Source organism: Bos indicus x Bos taurus, chromosome 29 (assembly GCF_003369695.1).
Source record: "Bos indicus x Bos taurus breed Angus x Brahman F1 hybrid chromosome 29, Bos_hybrid_MaternalHap_v2.0, whole genome shotgun sequence".
Lineage (NCBI taxonomy): Eukaryota > Metazoa > Chordata > Mammalia > Artiodactyla > Bovidae > Bos > Bos indicus x Bos taurus.
The window spans coordinates 39,574,030-39,591,371 of record NC_040104.1 but is presented as its reverse complement, the minus strand read 5'-3'; the positions used below and the strand labels follow the sequence as shown (position 1 = coordinate 39,591,371).

The 17,342-nt window shown below is 37.5% G+C and overlaps 1 protein-coding gene across 15 annotated transcripts in view; it reads left to right on the top strand.

Moving 5' to 3' along the window:
* DLG2 (discs large MAGUK scaffold protein 2) overlaps positions 1-17,342 on the top strand; it is a 2,318,993-nt gene that overhangs the window by 1,658,320 nt on the left and 643,331 nt on the right. The window lies entirely within an intron of this gene.

Sequence of the window (17,342 nt, the reverse complement as noted above, 5' to 3'; positions counted from 1 at the left end):
TGTCCATTGAATCAGTGATGCCATCCAACCATCTGTCATCACCTTCTCCTCCTGCCCTCAATCTTTCCCAGTGTTAGGGTCTTTTCCAATGAGTCAGCTCTTCCCATCAGGTGACCAAAGTATTGAAGCTTCAGCATCAGTCCTTCCAATGAATATTCAGAGTTGATTTCCTTAGGATTGACTGGTTTGATTTCCATGCTGATATTCATGGCAAATAGATGGGGAAACAATTAAAACAGTGACAGACTCTGTTTTCTTGGGCTCCAAAATCACTGCAGATGGTGACTGCAGCCATGAAATGAAAAGATGCTTGCTCCTTGGAAGAAAAGCTATGACAAACCTAGACAGCAGAGACATTACTTAACTGACAAAGGTCTGTCTTGTCAAAGCTATGGTTTTTCCAGTAGTTGTGTGTGGATGCAAGAGTTGGACCATAAAGAAAGCTGAGCACCGAAGAATTGATGCTTTTGAACTGTGGTGTTGGAGAAGACTCATGAGAGTCCCTTGAACTGCAGGTAGATCAAACCAGTCAATCTTAAAGGAAATCAGTCCTGAATATTCATTGGAAACACTGATGCTGAAGCTGAAGCTCTAATACTTTGGCCACCTGATGTGAAGAGATGACTCAGTGGTAAAGACCTTGATGCTGGGAAAGACTGAAGGCAGGAGTAGAAGGGGATGACAGAGGATGAGATGGTATCACTGACTTTATGGACATGAGTTTGAGCAAGCTCAAGGAGTTCGTTATGGACAGGGAATCGTGGCATGCTTCAGTCCATGGGGTCACAAAGAGTCAGACACAATTGAGTGACTGAGCTGAACTACGATATATCCCTGGAGGAGGGAATAGTTACTGTTGTTCAGTGATGGAACAACAACTATATATATATATATAAAACACCCACTCCAGTATTCTTGCCTGGAGAATCCCCAGGAACAGAGGAGCCTGCGGAGCTACAACGTGTGTGTGTGTGTGTGTGTGTGTGTATAATAGAATCTAGAAAATAATGTTTTAAATGAATACTGTTTTATTATTAACCTGAACCATTTCTAAAGAGCTTTAGCTACTCTCACTTTTTTATTTCATTCAGTTCTGAGTTCTAAAGAAGATAATGGTAAAAATCTCTGGGAAACATAACTTTCAAATTCTTTGACACTGTTAGTCAGTTAAAGCAATTTTTTGAAATAAAGTTGATCTGTTTATTTTTTTAAAAAGGTAATATTCACCTAAGTACTTTGGCCATCTCATGCAAAGAGTTGACTCATTGGAAAAGACTCTGATGCTGGGAGGGATTGGGGGCAGGAGGAGAAGGGGACGACAGAGGATGAGATGGCTGGATGGCATCACTGACTCGATGGATGCAAGACTGAGTGAACTCCGGGAGTTGGTGATGGACAGGGAGGCCTGGCGTGCTGTGATTCATGGGGTCGCAAAGAGTCGGACACGACTGAGTAACTGAACTGAACTGAATATTCATCTAATAGGAAATTTGCATTCTCCTAAAACAACCAGTTCAAACTAAAGTCAGCTATTAAAAGATTTTTTTCTTCTTCTTTTCTAACCTATATATCATCTTTAAAATACACACACTCATAGAGAATAGTGAACAATATATTATGTGTGTCTTTTTTACTGTATTACTCTAAAGCAAAACATGGATACAGAAAACCACACAAAATAAATGTGTATCTTGATGAATTATTTCTTTATAGTTATTATAAGGCAGACATCCTGTAACTACCACCTGGAGTAGGAAAAGAACTTTGCCAGACACCAGAAGCCTTGCTATGGATCCCTCTGTAATCATGGCTCCTTTTCTCCTTCCAAAAGTCACCACTAACCTGACTTTTCCAATGATCACTTCCTTACGTTTCTTTATATCATCCATTTCTTTGATTTTATGGATCCCTAGATACTCTGTTTTAGTCTTGTCCGGTTTTTTTTTTTTTAGCTCCATGTGTCTTTTAAGTCTTTCTTAATTTATACAGTCATACTCTATTACTTTATTTTCCTAATAGTTTATCTGATGAAGGACCCATAGAGTTTCCCACACACATTGTGAATAACTCATGGTATAGTTCAACATGTCTCTCTCTCCTCTGTGCTTCCCACAAATTGGCAGGATCACATGTGATCCTTTTGGGAAAACTGTAAGTGATGGTGTGCTCTTTTATAAGAAAGCAAGGAATATTAATTTTCACTCTTTTTTACTGTTAGTAGGTATTGGTTTTCAGTTCTTAATTGTATTATTTCATTAGAGGTGAGAAATAGTAATACTATAGTTCTGTTAGTATGGCTTTATTATTGGAATTATTTCATTAAGTTGCTTCCCCTCATCTATTATAGTTATAGAATTAATATAATCAGGATTAGTGATTAATTCTTTCCTATTATTTACCAAGTTCCCAAGGTAATGAATTCTCCATCATCCTCAAAAGTGACCAATTAGTTGTATTATTATCATGTTTATTATTACTCTTGTGAACTTATGGATTTAAACATAACTGAAACAGAGAGGGAAAAAAGACTGAAAAAAAGTGAACAGAGGCTCAGGGGCCTGTGTGTATGTGCACGCTCTGTTGTGTCCGAATCTTTGTGACCCCGTGGACTGTAGCCCGCCAGGCTCCTCTGTCCATTAGAGTTTCCCAGGCAAGAATACTGGAGAGGGTTGCCATTTCCTACTCCAGAGGATCTTCCCAACCCAGGAATTGAGCCCGCAACTCTTATGTCTCCTGCATTGGCAGGCGGATTCTGTACTGCTGAGCCACTTGGGAAGCACTCAGTGGCCTCTAAGGCAGTATTAAGCAGTTTAACATATGTGCACCTGAAGTTTCATAAAACAAGAGGAAAAATGAGCAAGAAAAGAAACATATTGACTAAAACATTCTGCAGATTTAATTAAAAAAAAAAAAAATCAACACAGAGATCCAATGGGTTCAGTAAACTCCAAACAGAAAATATAAATAAATAAAACAGACTGTTAAAACAACAGATCACAGAAATGCAGACACTGCAAAAAAACAAAAAGTAATAAAATCAGTCAGAGAAAGCAAAGATATGACACACAGGAGAATCTTGATAAGAATTATGAACAACCTCTCATCACAAACAGTGGCGATCAGAGGCCAATGGAATGACACTTTCAAAGTGCTGAAATATAGTATGTAAAGTGCTGAAGTGCTTAGCCAGTGTCTGGCTCAGAGTAAGCACTAAATAAATCATTGCTCTTGTTACTACCTTTATTGTCAATTTCCTTCTTTAAGGTGGTGGTGACTACTAAATGAACATGGCATTCTTTTTTCAACACCTAAAGTAATAATTAAAAGGATTACTTCCTGGTAGAAAATGTATCCTTCATATGAATTACTAGACCAACTGGAGCCGTGGTAGTTATTCCACTGACATTTTTCAAAAATGGCTTGTTGTATAAGTGAAATAAAAAGATCTGCATGAAAATCACTGCTCTTTTTATTCACAGCCTGGATTTAGAATCTCCCCTTTGGTTAGATACATAATATGTAAAAACATTTTCCAAATATTTGACCCCAGAGAGATAATTAGAAAAGGAGAAAAATAAGTGGACTTGCACCTTAAAATGTAGTAAAGAACATCCTTCTAATTGTGACTGGTTTCATTTATATGTAATATGGCTTTAAAATTCCCTGTGAGTTTATCCTTGCTCATTTCCTATGGGAGAAGGAAATGGCAACCCACTCCAGTGTTCTTGCCTGGAGAATCCCAGGGACGGCGGAGCCTGGTGGGCTGCCGTCTGTGGGGTCGCACAGAGTCAGACACAACTGAAGTGACTTAGCAGCAGCAGCAGCATTTCCTTTGTTTATAATCTTGTGTGAACTTGTAAGAGTATGCTTTATTAAATGAACGCACTATTCAAATAGACTAATATTTGAGAAGGCTATGCTTGTTTGCAAAATTTTTTAAATGCCTCGCTTTAAAATCTGTTGGTTGGATGTTCTCACTGCTCCTCCCAGTTTGAAATTATAATGCTTTGCAGTTTTGAATTGACGTACTTGTTTCCCCAAAGTATTATTCTCTTTCTTTTTTTTTCTCTCCTTGGGACAGTACCTTTACCTGCGTAACTTCTAATCTTCCCTCATAATTCAATAGAGAAAGTTACTTCCATTGGGGACTATCCTCCTAAATGTTTTCTGAGCATAGTGTACTTCTGTGAATCTCTCTGCTTTTTAGGCAGAGTGTAATGATTAAGACTCCAGGCTTTGGAATCAGATTATATGCATACGAATCTTGGCTCCACTACATTCTTGTCACATAATCTTGGGGACATTTCACTTGTTCTCTTGTGCTTCCCCTTACTCCCCCAACAAAATGAGGATAATAGTTGTACCTATCTCAGAGTGATGTGACAATTTTAAATCGGTTAATACATACACAGTTCTTAGAATGGTGCCTGGCACACGGTAAATGCTAAATTAATAAGCACTGATTTGTTGTTTAGTCACTAGGTTGTGTCCAACTCTTTGCCACCCCATGGACTGCAGCATGCCAGGCTTCCCTTACTTCACTACTAAGCACTAATAGGGCTCTCACATTTCTTAATCATTCACTTGGCCCATGCCTCACATGCTAAGTGATCATTAATAATTGTCAAGTGAATGAATGGGACCATAGTAGTTTCTGCTTTTGAATTTTTGTTTTGTAAAATAATCTAATTAGTATTAGATTAGAGCATAGCTTGGCACTTAGATATTTGTTGAATGGGTGAATAGGTAGGGGAATGATTGAATAAGTAAAATTCAATGTTGGATACGGTTCTGTAAAAGTTAAAAGTAGAAGGAAATCAATGTGAATTGGTTTCCTTTGTAACAACTTCTTGGGGGAAAAAAAACAAAGAGCTAAACCTGAAAGTATATGTAATCAAATAGGCAAAGAGAAGGAGGTGGTCATTCCAGAATGGAAGATAAAGACTGTAAAGGTGGAAATGGATGGTGCAGAAGATGTCAGCATTACTCATCTTAACATTAAACGAAGGAAAAGAAGACTGTATCAGGATGAGGGTGCACATATGCAAAAAAATACAGATGGCAAAAAAAATAACATGTTTTGTAATTGTGTATTTTGAAAGGCTTGATTAGAATGTTTCCCATTTATCAACTGTGTGATTGTGAGCACTTTTATAAAACAGCTCTAAGACTCCTAATTTGTTAAATTAGAGTGATAATTGGTCTATAGATTAAATAAAATAATACATGCAAAGCTTTCAAAACTGCCTGAGAACATGGTACACAGGAAAAACTCACTTATCTAATAAGAACAAGACCATTGACTGATCAGTTGTTAAAAAAAATCTTTAGACAGTTTATTTTCATTTAAAATATAAATGTATATTAAATTACCATTGTAGATAAACTATACCCCAATAAAAATTTTAAAATAAATAAATTAGCAATTTTTCTTTTAATTGGTCCCCATTTTGAGAAATCCCCACCATTTTTATTGTATGTGGTGGTCAATTTCTGTGCCACTGCTGCTGCTGCTAAGTCACTTCAGTCGTGTCCAACCAACTCTGTACGACCCCATAGACGGCAGCCCACCAGGCTCCTCCGCCCATGGGCTTTTCCAGGCAAGAGCACTGGAGTGGGGTCCCATTGCCTTCTCCATCTGTGCCACTGGTGCCAATGAAATATGATAAAAGGGCAAAAAATATGATGTAAAATATGCAACAGATGTATAGGGTTGGCCAAAAAAGTTTGTTCAGATTTTGCCTTAAGAAAAACTCGAACTTTTTGACCAGCCCAATATTATGTTCCAGCAAATTATTAAAGAAAATAATTCTCTGAAATACAAGCTTTTCTCACCAGTTCACTTATTACATGACTGAGGACCTAGGATAGTCAAAACAATTTTGTAGAAGGGAAACAACCCACTGTTTTTCATATATAAAATATACCAATGATCAAAGACATTGGAAATATAATCTGTGTCAAAATGCCTCTAGACATTTAGTTTTTTTCCTCAATCTTTTACAACTGTCTTGCCCACATTAATTTGATAGCATTGTAAAAAAATAAAAAACCTATTTTTAACAAACCTTTCCAAAACAACCATCTTATATTTTACAAAAATAATTCTTGCAGACTAATATTTCATGAGCTCACAGAATAGCTAATCAAAGTACATAATTACAGCAACAAGTGACACAATTAACAAGTAAAAGGGAGGTAAATGGGCTTGGTAACAAGCTCAGATGAATCTTGGTAAATATACATCTCTATTAGGTCAGTATACAACTCCATTTTGAAGAAGACTGTGAAGATACTTTCAAGAGTAGTTTTCTAAGCGTGAACACCAGCATGCCCTGGTCCAGTCAATAGCATAATAAGTGTGGTTAATTCATCAAGTCCTTAACTAGAGTAAGGAGGGTTCTACTATACTGTTGCTGCTGTTCAGTAACACTCTGCAATCATTCTGACATCCATGTGCCCAATAGAAATTTAGATATACTCCTTGGACATATTACTTCATACTGTGGGTCACAGTTAATTTTTTGATTATCCACCACTCTAGAATTGTTTGATTATCAGTTCTTCAATATTAGGTACTTGAATTCTTTATGAAGCTTAAGTCCCTAGCCCATAATAGGAACTGGGAGATACCCAGAATAATTTGTAGTCTAGAAGCCGTGTCTCATGAAATATTAGAAGAAACTTGTTTGTTTAGCTCATGCAGTTTATAAATACTACAAAGTGCAGCCACCAAATGAATCAGTGGCAGTCAGAGTCAGTGATTGGAAGTCTCACCAAGTTTTCCAGAGTAAACGGAAACCTAAGATCAGCTTGAATCCCTGCTTACGTACGTTTCTTGCCAAAAATCAGAGTCTATATTTCTGGTCTTTTACAACTATTGCACAATGGCCTGGACTTTATGAGGATACTTACAAATGACTGAGAACAGAGCATGAAACTGTTAGTCGCTCAGTTGTGTCTGATTCTTTGGGACCCCATGGACTGTAGCCCACCAGGCTCTTCTGTCCATGGGATTCTCCAGGCAAGAATACTGGAGTGGATTGCCATTCTCTTCTCCAGGGGATCTTTCCAACCCAGGGATTGAACCCAGGTCTCCTGCATTGCAGGCAGATTCTTAACCATCTGAGTTTGATAGCAACCACTGTATTAGGAAAATACCTTATTCTTGGATGCAAGTTAATCACCTTCAAAAGATACTCTTAGTAGATTTTATTAGTCCCCCAAAGCAAATAAACTGTCCATTTCAAAGTTAAACAATATTTTTTTTACTGTTTTTTTTAAGTCTTAGAGAAAATGCCTGTCTTTAGACTTTAATCAGCATAAGGAATAAGCTCCATCTAGCAAATTACTGCTCCAAAATCCAATTAATTGAAACATTTAGTGAAAATGCAATCCATGTTATATTTTACTTGTTTTCAATTAAGCCATATGTGCTATGGACATGCACTTTATTTGATGAACAGAAAACATTAACACTAATGGTTGGCAGTATTTTTTAATGTTAAGGTTTTAGTGACTCTCTCTTGCATTCACAGAGCATGTCCAAGTGTGTTTGACCACATTCATTGCCTCATTTGGTAATGGGCTATGCTGTCACTGCAGATGGTGACTGCAGCCATGAAATTAAAAGATGCTTACTCCTTGGAAGGAAAGTTATGACCAACCTAGATAGCAGATTCAAAAGCAGAGACATTACTTTGCCAACAAAGGTCCGTCTAGTCAAGGCTATGGTTTTTCCAGTGGTCATGTATGGATGTGAAATTTGGACTGTGAAGAAAGCTGAGTGCTGAAGAATTGATGCTTTTGAACTATGGTGTTGGAGAAGACTCTTGAGAGTCCCTTGGACTGCAAGGAGATCCAACCAGTCCATTCTGAAGTGTTCTTTGGAAGGACTGATGCTAAAGCTGAAACTCCAGTACTTTGGCCACCTCATGCAAAGAGTTGACTCATTGGAAATGACTCTGATGCTGGGAGGGATTGGGGGCAGGAGGAGAAGGGGACAACAGAGGGAGATGGCTGGATGGCATCACCAACTCGATGGACAAGAGTTTGGGTGAACTCTGGGAGTTGGTGATGGACAGGGAGGCCTGGCGTGCTGCAATTCACGGGGTTGCAAAGAATTGGACACGACTGAGCGACTGAACTGAACTGATGCTATCATTGAAAGACTGAGGTTTTTTCTCACTCTCAGAACTGTAGATTCAAATAGTTTTATTCTTAGATACAAAGCCTTGTCCTAGTCCTGGGAAATGTCCTGAGATATAACAGATTGAAATGACTGAAAATGCTAAATGAAAGTAAAGTATCTTCTTAAAGAGTGAGAAGAGTAAAATTGTTTTCATTGGTTTGCTATGTTCACTAAATGCATATTTAAATAAATATTACCAAGATCAAGCAACATTTTTAGGTTCACTCAACTTGTTTTATTTTTTGTTACACTAGCCATAAATATTCTTCATGCTTTTCAAAGTAAACAAAATAGTTAAAGAGTATCATTTACAAGACAGGAACAAGAAGACGATTACACAGGTTTTGATTAGCAATAATTTGAAATACAAGAAAGTAATTACTTGGAATTTAAGTCAGCTTTTAATTTGATCAAGTGTAAGACTTGATAATGTATGAACTGTGTACCGAGTTACACATTAAAATTAGTTGATTGAATCAAGACTTCAGCAAGCACTAAGTATTGAACACAGACATAATTATAATTAATAATAATGGAATTCAAGTGTTTACACTGAGCCAGTAAGTGTTTTGATTTCTCTCATTTTAGTGTGTTTGTCAAATGAAAAATAGATTATTTTCAAATTGATGTTGGCATATTTCACTTGGTGCAATATTTAAGAAAGGAATTAGAACTTTTCCTAAGCACATCAACTTTTAGTTGTATTGAAATGCACGTCACCAGTTGCTTCATATCAGATAAATGTCAGCAGTCACAGTCATTGCTGTCATTGCCTGAACTCTTTAAATAAATTAAAACTTTAACAGCACAGGTTACAATTAAAATAGGTTCAACTAATGTCCAGTGTGGGAAAGATCAGTATTTTCCTAAATTTAGATTTTGGGGGGTGGGGGTTTAATTGCTAGTATTGCTACAAGTGGTACATGTATGTAGAATTTTTTAGAGTTGGTGAAATTGGAATACAGTGAACAGGCTGGGAGAATAGAACAGTAGTTAGAGCAAAGGCTTTGCTTGCCACAGTCTTGGGTTTATGTCCTGGTTCCCTGGTTATTAAATTTCAGACCTTGAGAAAATTACTTGACCTCTTTCATCATTCTCACTTCAAAAATGGTATAATACCTCCCTCATTCGTTCCTTAACGAGGTTAGATGATATATGCATAACATATAAAATATGCTTACCCTAGTGCCTGGCATGTAATAAATGTTGAATACAACTACCATTATCCTTCCTCATGAATTTACCTTATTTAACATTCATTTTCTGAAAGGAGTAGTCTTTAAAAACTCTGCACTATTTCTTGTCCAGCTGGAGAGCACAGGTGACCAGGTCACCCACCCAAAGAGCCTCCACCTTAACTGCCATCTGCTGACCACTCTAGGGATCACATGAAGATGCGTCCTTGGTGAAACTAGTAGGCAGCTTAGATTTCATTGCTAAATTAGTCCCTCAATTTATGTAACCCCAAACCGAGAATAGATTAGCAAGAAAAATATACTGTGTAAATGGCAGAATAAAAAGTACTCAGTATGCTCATTTTAAGAGGTTTGGTAGCTTGAGTTAACATTTTTATGGATAGAATTTCACCTCTAGAATTATGGCTTTTTATATTTTTTTGCCTCTGTAATGCCAAAATATGATGACAAATGTAGAGAGAGAGACTGAAATAAAATGGAAAGACCACCATGGTGTAAATGGGCCTACTTCTCAGGATCTTAATCAGCTATGCTTTTATCTGAACATTTCTGTTATTCTGAACTTATTCTATCACAAAATTCCCAAACTGGGGCTAATAGGATATGGCATGGTTCCTATTAACATGAATTAAGATATTAAAAAGTACAGTTAAGGAGTAAAAGATTTGGGAATCTTTTAAGAGAACTTGTTTAATAAGAAATTAACGATTACAATTTGTTCTGTTCATTCAATCAACAAATATTTATTGAGTTCCTAGTGTTTTCTGGGCACAGAGCAACAAAAGGAGAGTTAATTTGGAAAGTGCCTGGCAGATTCCCACTTTAGGCAGAAAAACTCCAGATATGGCTGCACAAAAAAAGAGAGACTGTGGTATACCTTAGTAACAACTCGTCCATCCATGACCTCTTATTTAAATAGATCCCAATTCTTCTTAACTCTGTTTTATCCCTTGTTTTGTGCTACCCAGAGTATAAACTTCACACTGGAAGACAGAACCAGCATCAGATTTAATTTAGATAGTATGGTATGAATTCACTTGACTTCGTTTGTCAAGAATTTTTTTTCTATTTCTATTAAAGCAAAGATCTTATGGCATTACCGGTAGTGTCATACATATTATTGTGTAGCTGTTTCTTTAGTCTTTCCCAGTATACTTACAAAAAGTATTTGATGATCCTTTGGAGGGCTTTCCTGGTAACTCAGATGGTAAAGAGTCTGCCTGCAATGCAGGAGACTTGAGTTCGCTCCCTGGATCAGGAAGATCCCCTGCATAAAGGATATGGCTACCCACCCTAGTATTCTTGCCTGGAGAATTCCATGGACAGAGGATCCTGGTAGGCTGCAGTCTGCTGCTGCTGCTGCTAAGTCGCTTCAGTCGTGTCCGACTCTGTGCGACCCCATAGATGGCAGCCTACCAGGCTCCCCTGTCCCTGGGATTCTCCAGGCAAGAACATTGGAGTGGGTTGCCATTTCCTTCTCCAATGCAGGAAAGTGAAGAGTGAAAGTGAAGTTGCTCAGTCGAGTCCGACTCCTAGCGACCCCATGGACTGCAGCCTACCAGGCTCCTCTGTCCGTGGGGTTTTCCAGGCAAGAGTACTGGAGTGGGATGCCATTGCCTTTTGCAAAGAGTCAGAAACAACTGAGTGACTTACACTTTCACTTTCACTTTAGAGAATGAGGTATGTTCTAGGGCACTGATTTAACCAAATCCTCATTAAATCTCCATCTGCCAACAGCCATCTCATATCCCCAAATTACTGAACATATATCTCCAAAAAATGTAAGCTAGTTAAGTCAGTTATTGGCACATATTCATAGTTTCTAAACATTTGGAATTGTGTTGCCAATGCCAGCACAACTGCAAATATGAAAACATTCTTAATTACATTGTATATCATGTATGTGTAGAACATGCTCATATTAAGGAATTCACAGCTTAGGCAAAGTGACGAGGAAGTGGAAAGGATTCATTATGAAGGTGACATGAGGAAAAGATTGAACCCAGATCTGTAATTAATCTCACTGTCTTCCATGTGATAAACCCAATTGTAATGATGAATAACAATATTCTAAAAGAGTTTGGGAAATAAAATATAAGATCATGTGAGTGACAGTGACCTCACAGTCGTGTATCTGATAACTCATTTTATATTCTAGTATTTAATAATATACATGAATCTTACCTAAAGTTTATATAAATATAAGTAATTTGAAGTTTATAAAGAATTATCATCATTTTTGACTCTCATTGCAATCGTGGGAACAAAGGCAAAGGGAATGGATATTCTTTGAATACGAGTTCTCAATACAATGTTGTTCCTTCTTGTATATTATCATAATTATTACTGTGTTATTGTAAGGTAGCTTTATCCTCCTGATAAAACTGATGCTGAGAAAAGCTAAACAACTTTTTACAAAGTCACATAGACTTTAAATGCTAGAACCAAGGTTTTATGGCAGTGCACTTTTTATTGCATCACACAGTGAGCTGGCATATACTGTAATATCCATCTTCAGTTTAGTTCAGTTTAGTTCAGTCACTCAGTTGTGTCCGACTCTTTGCGACCCCATGAATCGCAGCACACCAGGCCTCCCTGTCCATCACCAACTCCCAGAGTTCATTCAAACTAACGTCCATCGAGTCAGTGATGCCATCCAGCCATCTCATCCTCTGTTGTCCCCTTCTCCTCCTGCCCCCAATCCCTCCCAGCATCAGAGTCTTTTCCAATGAGTCAACTACATATTAGGAAATAGACCTATTGAGAGGTGTTCCTCCAAAGGTCCATTATTTGGAGCAATTTACTCCAAAAGTCCATATATTATTTTATCATGTGTGCCTGCTCAGTCATGTCTGACCTTCATGACCCCATGGACTATAGCACACCAGGATCCTCTGTCCATGGGATTTTCCAGGCAAGAATACTGGAGTGGGTTGCCATTTCCTCCTCCAGGAGATCTTCCCAATGCAGGGATCAAACCAGCGTCTCTTGGATCTCCTGCATTGGCAGGCAGATTCTTTATTACTGAAACACCTGGGAAGCCCCATTTAATCATGTAAATTATGGCATATCTTTTTTTTCCTGTTTTATTGAGATATAGTTGACATATATCAACTATACAAATTTAAGGTGTATAGCAATAATAGTTTGACTTACATAAATTGTGAAATGATTATCTCAGTAAGTTTAGTTAGTATCCATCATTTCAAATAGACACAATAAAAAGAAGAAAAAATTTTCCTTACGAAGAGAACTCTTAGGATTTACTGTTAACCACTTTCACATATATCATAGAGCAATGTTAGCTATAGTTATCGTTACATCTCCACTAGTTACTTATGTAACTGGAAATTTGTACCTTTTGACCACCTTCTTCCAATTCCTCCTCTTCCTGCTCCCCACCCCTGGTAACCACAAATCTGATCTGTTTTTCTGTGAGTTTGTTATTGATTTTGTTGTTCTTAGTTTCTACATATAAGTAAGATCATAGAGTATCTGTCTTTCTCTCTCTTACTTGGCATAATTCCATCAATATTTATCCATGTTATCACAAATGGCAGAACTTAATTTCATATGGCTGAAAAATATTCCATGTGTACGTATATACCACAACTTCTTTATTCATCTGTCATGAGCATTTAGTTTGTCTCTTGGCTATTGTAAATAATGCTGCTATGAACATGGGGGTGCATATACCCTTTCCAGTTAGTGTTTTTGTTTTCTTTGGATGTATCTGAGGTCCCTGCAGTGGAAGTGTGGAGTCCCAACCACTAGACTGCTATGGAATTTCCCATGTAATAGTTCTATTTTTAATATTTTGAGAATTCTTTGTGCTGTTTTTCATAGTGACTAAACAAGTTTACAATGGTATAACTGTAACCTTTATATATTTTTCAATTCCACCAAGAGTGCAGAGTTCCCTTTTTTTCACATCCTTGCTGGCATTTTTCTCTTCTCTTTTTGACAGTGGCTTTTCTAACAAGTATGAGGTGATCTCTCATATACCTCATTGTGGTTTTCACTTGCATTTCCTTAATGACTAGTAATGTGAGCATCTTTTCATGTACCTGTTGGCTATTCATCTAACTGCTTGGGAACTCTCTATTCTGATCTTTTGTTCAGTTTTTAATTGAATTGTATTTTATAGTTTGTTTTTTGTTTTGTTTTTATTTTTAACTGTTGAGTTGTATGAGTTCTTTATATGAGTTCTTTGTATACTATACAAAACATATATTAACTCCTTGTCAGACATATGGCTTGTAAATATTTTTCCTATTCTGTAGATTATCTTTTCCCTTCATTGATCATTTCTTTTGTTGTATGGAAGATTTTTAGTTTTTAGATTTTTTAGATTTCTTTTGTTGTACAGAAGATTTTTAGTTTGATGTAATCCCACTTGTTTATTTATCATTTTGTTCCTTAAGCTTTAAATATCATATCCAAAAATGTATTGCCAAGACTCATATCAAGGAAGCTTTTTTCCTCAATTTTCTCTTGGGAGTTTCATTATTTCAGGTCCTATGATACTTAACCCATTTCAAGTTGATTTTTGTGAGTGGTATGAAATAAGAATCTACTTTTACTCTTTTGCACGTGGACTTCCAATTTTGCCAGCATTGTTTATTGAAGAGACTGACTTTTGTCCATTGAGCACTCTTGGATTCCTTGTCACATTAGTTGACTGTATATGCTTGTGTTTATTTCTGTGCTCTCCTTTCTGTTCCATTGATCTGTCTCTTTTTTATGCCAGTACCATACTGTTTTAACGATTGTATCTTTATGGTATAGTTTGAAATCAAGATGTGACGTTTACTGCTTTGTTTTTCCTTCTCAAGTTTGTTAAGTAATCCTTAAAGAGATTCAAATACCAGGATTTCTTTGTGAAAATTAAATCTGTTTAGGTGAAAGTATAAGATTGAAGCCAAAGACACATGATGCATGCCTTATGCCACTAGATATGCAACATAGAATAGGTTGTTGTAAAAATTTTAAGAATTTATATGAAATAATTTTAGCCCCATTAAAATAGATTTTATGTTAAAGCAAAGGTGCTGTTGTTGTATAATTGAAGATACTAGCACTCCTCACGGAGAATGTAATGCCACCCTACTCAAGTACTCTTGCCTGGAAAATCCCATGGACGGAGGAGCCTGGTAGGCTGCAGTCCATGGGGTTGCTAGGAGTCGGACACGACTGAGTGACTTCACTTTCACTTTTCACTTTGATGCATTGGAGAAGGAAATGGCAACCCACTCCCGTGTTCTTCCCTGGAGAATCCCAGGGATGGGGGAGCCTGGTGGCTGCTGTCTCTGGGATCGCACAGAGTCGGACACGACTGAAGCGACTTAGCAGCAGCAGCAGCAGCAGCAGCCCTCCTCATACAGTAATGCAGTAAGGGAGTCTCTTGTACTCAATGATTTCAAACATCTTCTTTAGCATGTCTGAAATCAGAAGATAAATACTAGAAATACAGGTTAGTGTCTTCATAAATCTGAGCCATAATGAGTAAGTCTTCCATTGTTTCATAGAGAGCAAAATGTCCTTGCAAAAAGAGGTACTTGTATAATTATTTCAATTACATAACTCTCACTCTATCCCAGTACCCAAGATAAATCCAGACTTTCCAATTATCTCTTTCACAAAGAGCCCCATAAGGATGATTAAGTGATGATTGCTTCCCCATCAGGAAGTAATGAAGTCAGACATCTGCTGAAAATGCCCGTTTGAACTCTTTGGTGAATTACAGTATGCTTATAAATGAATTTATGAATTTAGGGTTAGCTCTTAGATTCTTAGCAGATTGCAAATGTCTCTTGATGTTATATTTTATATTTCAAAGTTTGGTTTTTATGAGTAAGCTATGATAAACAGAGAAGAGAGAAGGGGGAGGAACCAGGAAAAGCTAATATTTCTAACAAAATCATGAACATGGAATTGAGAGATTAAAAAGTTTCCCCAAGTGAGTTTTAATAAGTGATAACTGAATATAGTGAAGAAGAAAGACGAAAAACGTGGGAAGGAAAAAAATAGACCCTCACTCCCCACAGAATATAATTTAATGTATTTTTTAAACTACACAAACTCTAATGAGGATAATTGGGAGTTGTCAAATCGTATCACGTCATTTCCTTGCTTAAGACTCTTCAGAGGCTTCCCATTGTCACTAATATAGGGTCCAAATTCCGTAACGTATCACCACTGGACCTTCACAGCCTCTGTTTTTCCACTTCAGTTCTCAGTATATCCTCCTAACCCCATTCTTTGACCATAATGATCAAGGCTTTATTACCTTTCTACAAACTACTCCCTCACTCCAAGAAGATTCCAGTGAAAATGATTCTGGGATGTTGGTAGAACGTATGGGCTGGAATCTCCTCTTTCCTTTTGACCTTTCTGGATTCTTCCAGTTGGTGTTAGCGTATTAGTTTTGCATTCTTTACCAGGACATCCTGTTTACGATAACTCATGCAAGTGGCTACTATCTTGGCTGGCCAGAGCAGGTGGTTTCAGTCCGTGTGTTCTCTAACAATTTATCCTAAGAGACTTCATACTCAAGATACTTCTTGGGAATTAGGGCAGAGGTCTCTTTCTTCTGTAACTGCTTCTGTGGATGTAGTCCTGCCTAGTAGAGTAGACGGCTCTCTCCACCTGACCTCGGTCGAGATATTCTGTGCCTGAAACCAGCATTCACCCTCATAGTAACAACAGTTCAGCCTGAAACTTTTGGATCCTCTCAGAGATGCTTAGAGTTCCTGTCTCTCTTCTAGCCATTCAGCAGGGCTCAGCTCAGCTGTCATTGTCCAAAAAGTTTTCTCTAACCCTGCCATCTGCCTTTTTCAAAAGCACTTGCTTCTGCATGCTCTGTTTCTCTTTTCTTCCACCCTGGTCTGTAAGTTCCTTGAGGACAGCAAGTGTGACCTATTCGTATGTATGTTTCCCTGGCCAGTGTTATGAGTTGAATTGTGTCCCCACAAAAGATGTTGAGGTCTTAACTCCCAGGACCTGTGGGTGTGACTGAAATTGAAAATAGGAAATTTGCTGATGTTCAAGATTAAGATGAGATGGTATGGTTGGCCTTAATCTATTAATGATATAATTGGTATCCTTATGAAAAGAAGAAAGTTGAACACAGACGTACACACAGGGAGAATGTCATGTGAAGATGAAGGCAGAGATGGGAGTGATGCACTATACGCCAAGGAAGCCAAAGATAGTCAGCAAAACCCCAGAAGCTGGGAGTGAGGCACGAAGCAGATTTTCCTTCCAAGCACTAGGAAGGAACCACAACTGCTGATGCCTTGATCTGGACTTCCAGCCTCCAGAATTGTCAGACAATAAATTTCTATTGTTTGAGTCACCCTGTTTGTGGCACTTCATTCCAGCAGCCCTGAAAAATGGATATAGCCTGGAACTTAAATATTTTTTAAAGAATCAATGAATGAAGTAACTCACTACCATTATTTTAGCAGCCTGAGCCCTTTCCTTCAAGGTTCATTAAAGTAAACTTAACAGTAAAAGGATTCAGCCATCTTTATTTAATTCATTAATTTTAAAAATTAGTTTTTAGGGCATCTACTTTATCCATAATGCTTCCAGGGAACATAAATAAAGAGAGTTACTGTTCCCTTTATCTTTAAAATGCTATTGTCCGATATGGGGGGTGGTAATTAAACTTCTCTGCAGCAGAGCTGACAGTTAGGTGGTACATTCCATAGTTGTGGTATGTTTATGGCAGTTGTCCGTTCTGGTTGGCTGGTGTTCATGCTATAGCAGCTATTAAATGTTTTAAGTATCAACCTTTCCTATAAATAGCTAATTCAATGTAGGAAATGATGTGACATTAAAAGTGAGAAAGAGAAATAGTGTTTTATGTGGTCATGAAGACAGATTACTTTTAATTTAAAGGGATGGTCATTAGGAAGGACTTTGCAGAAGAGGTGTTACTGGATAAGAGC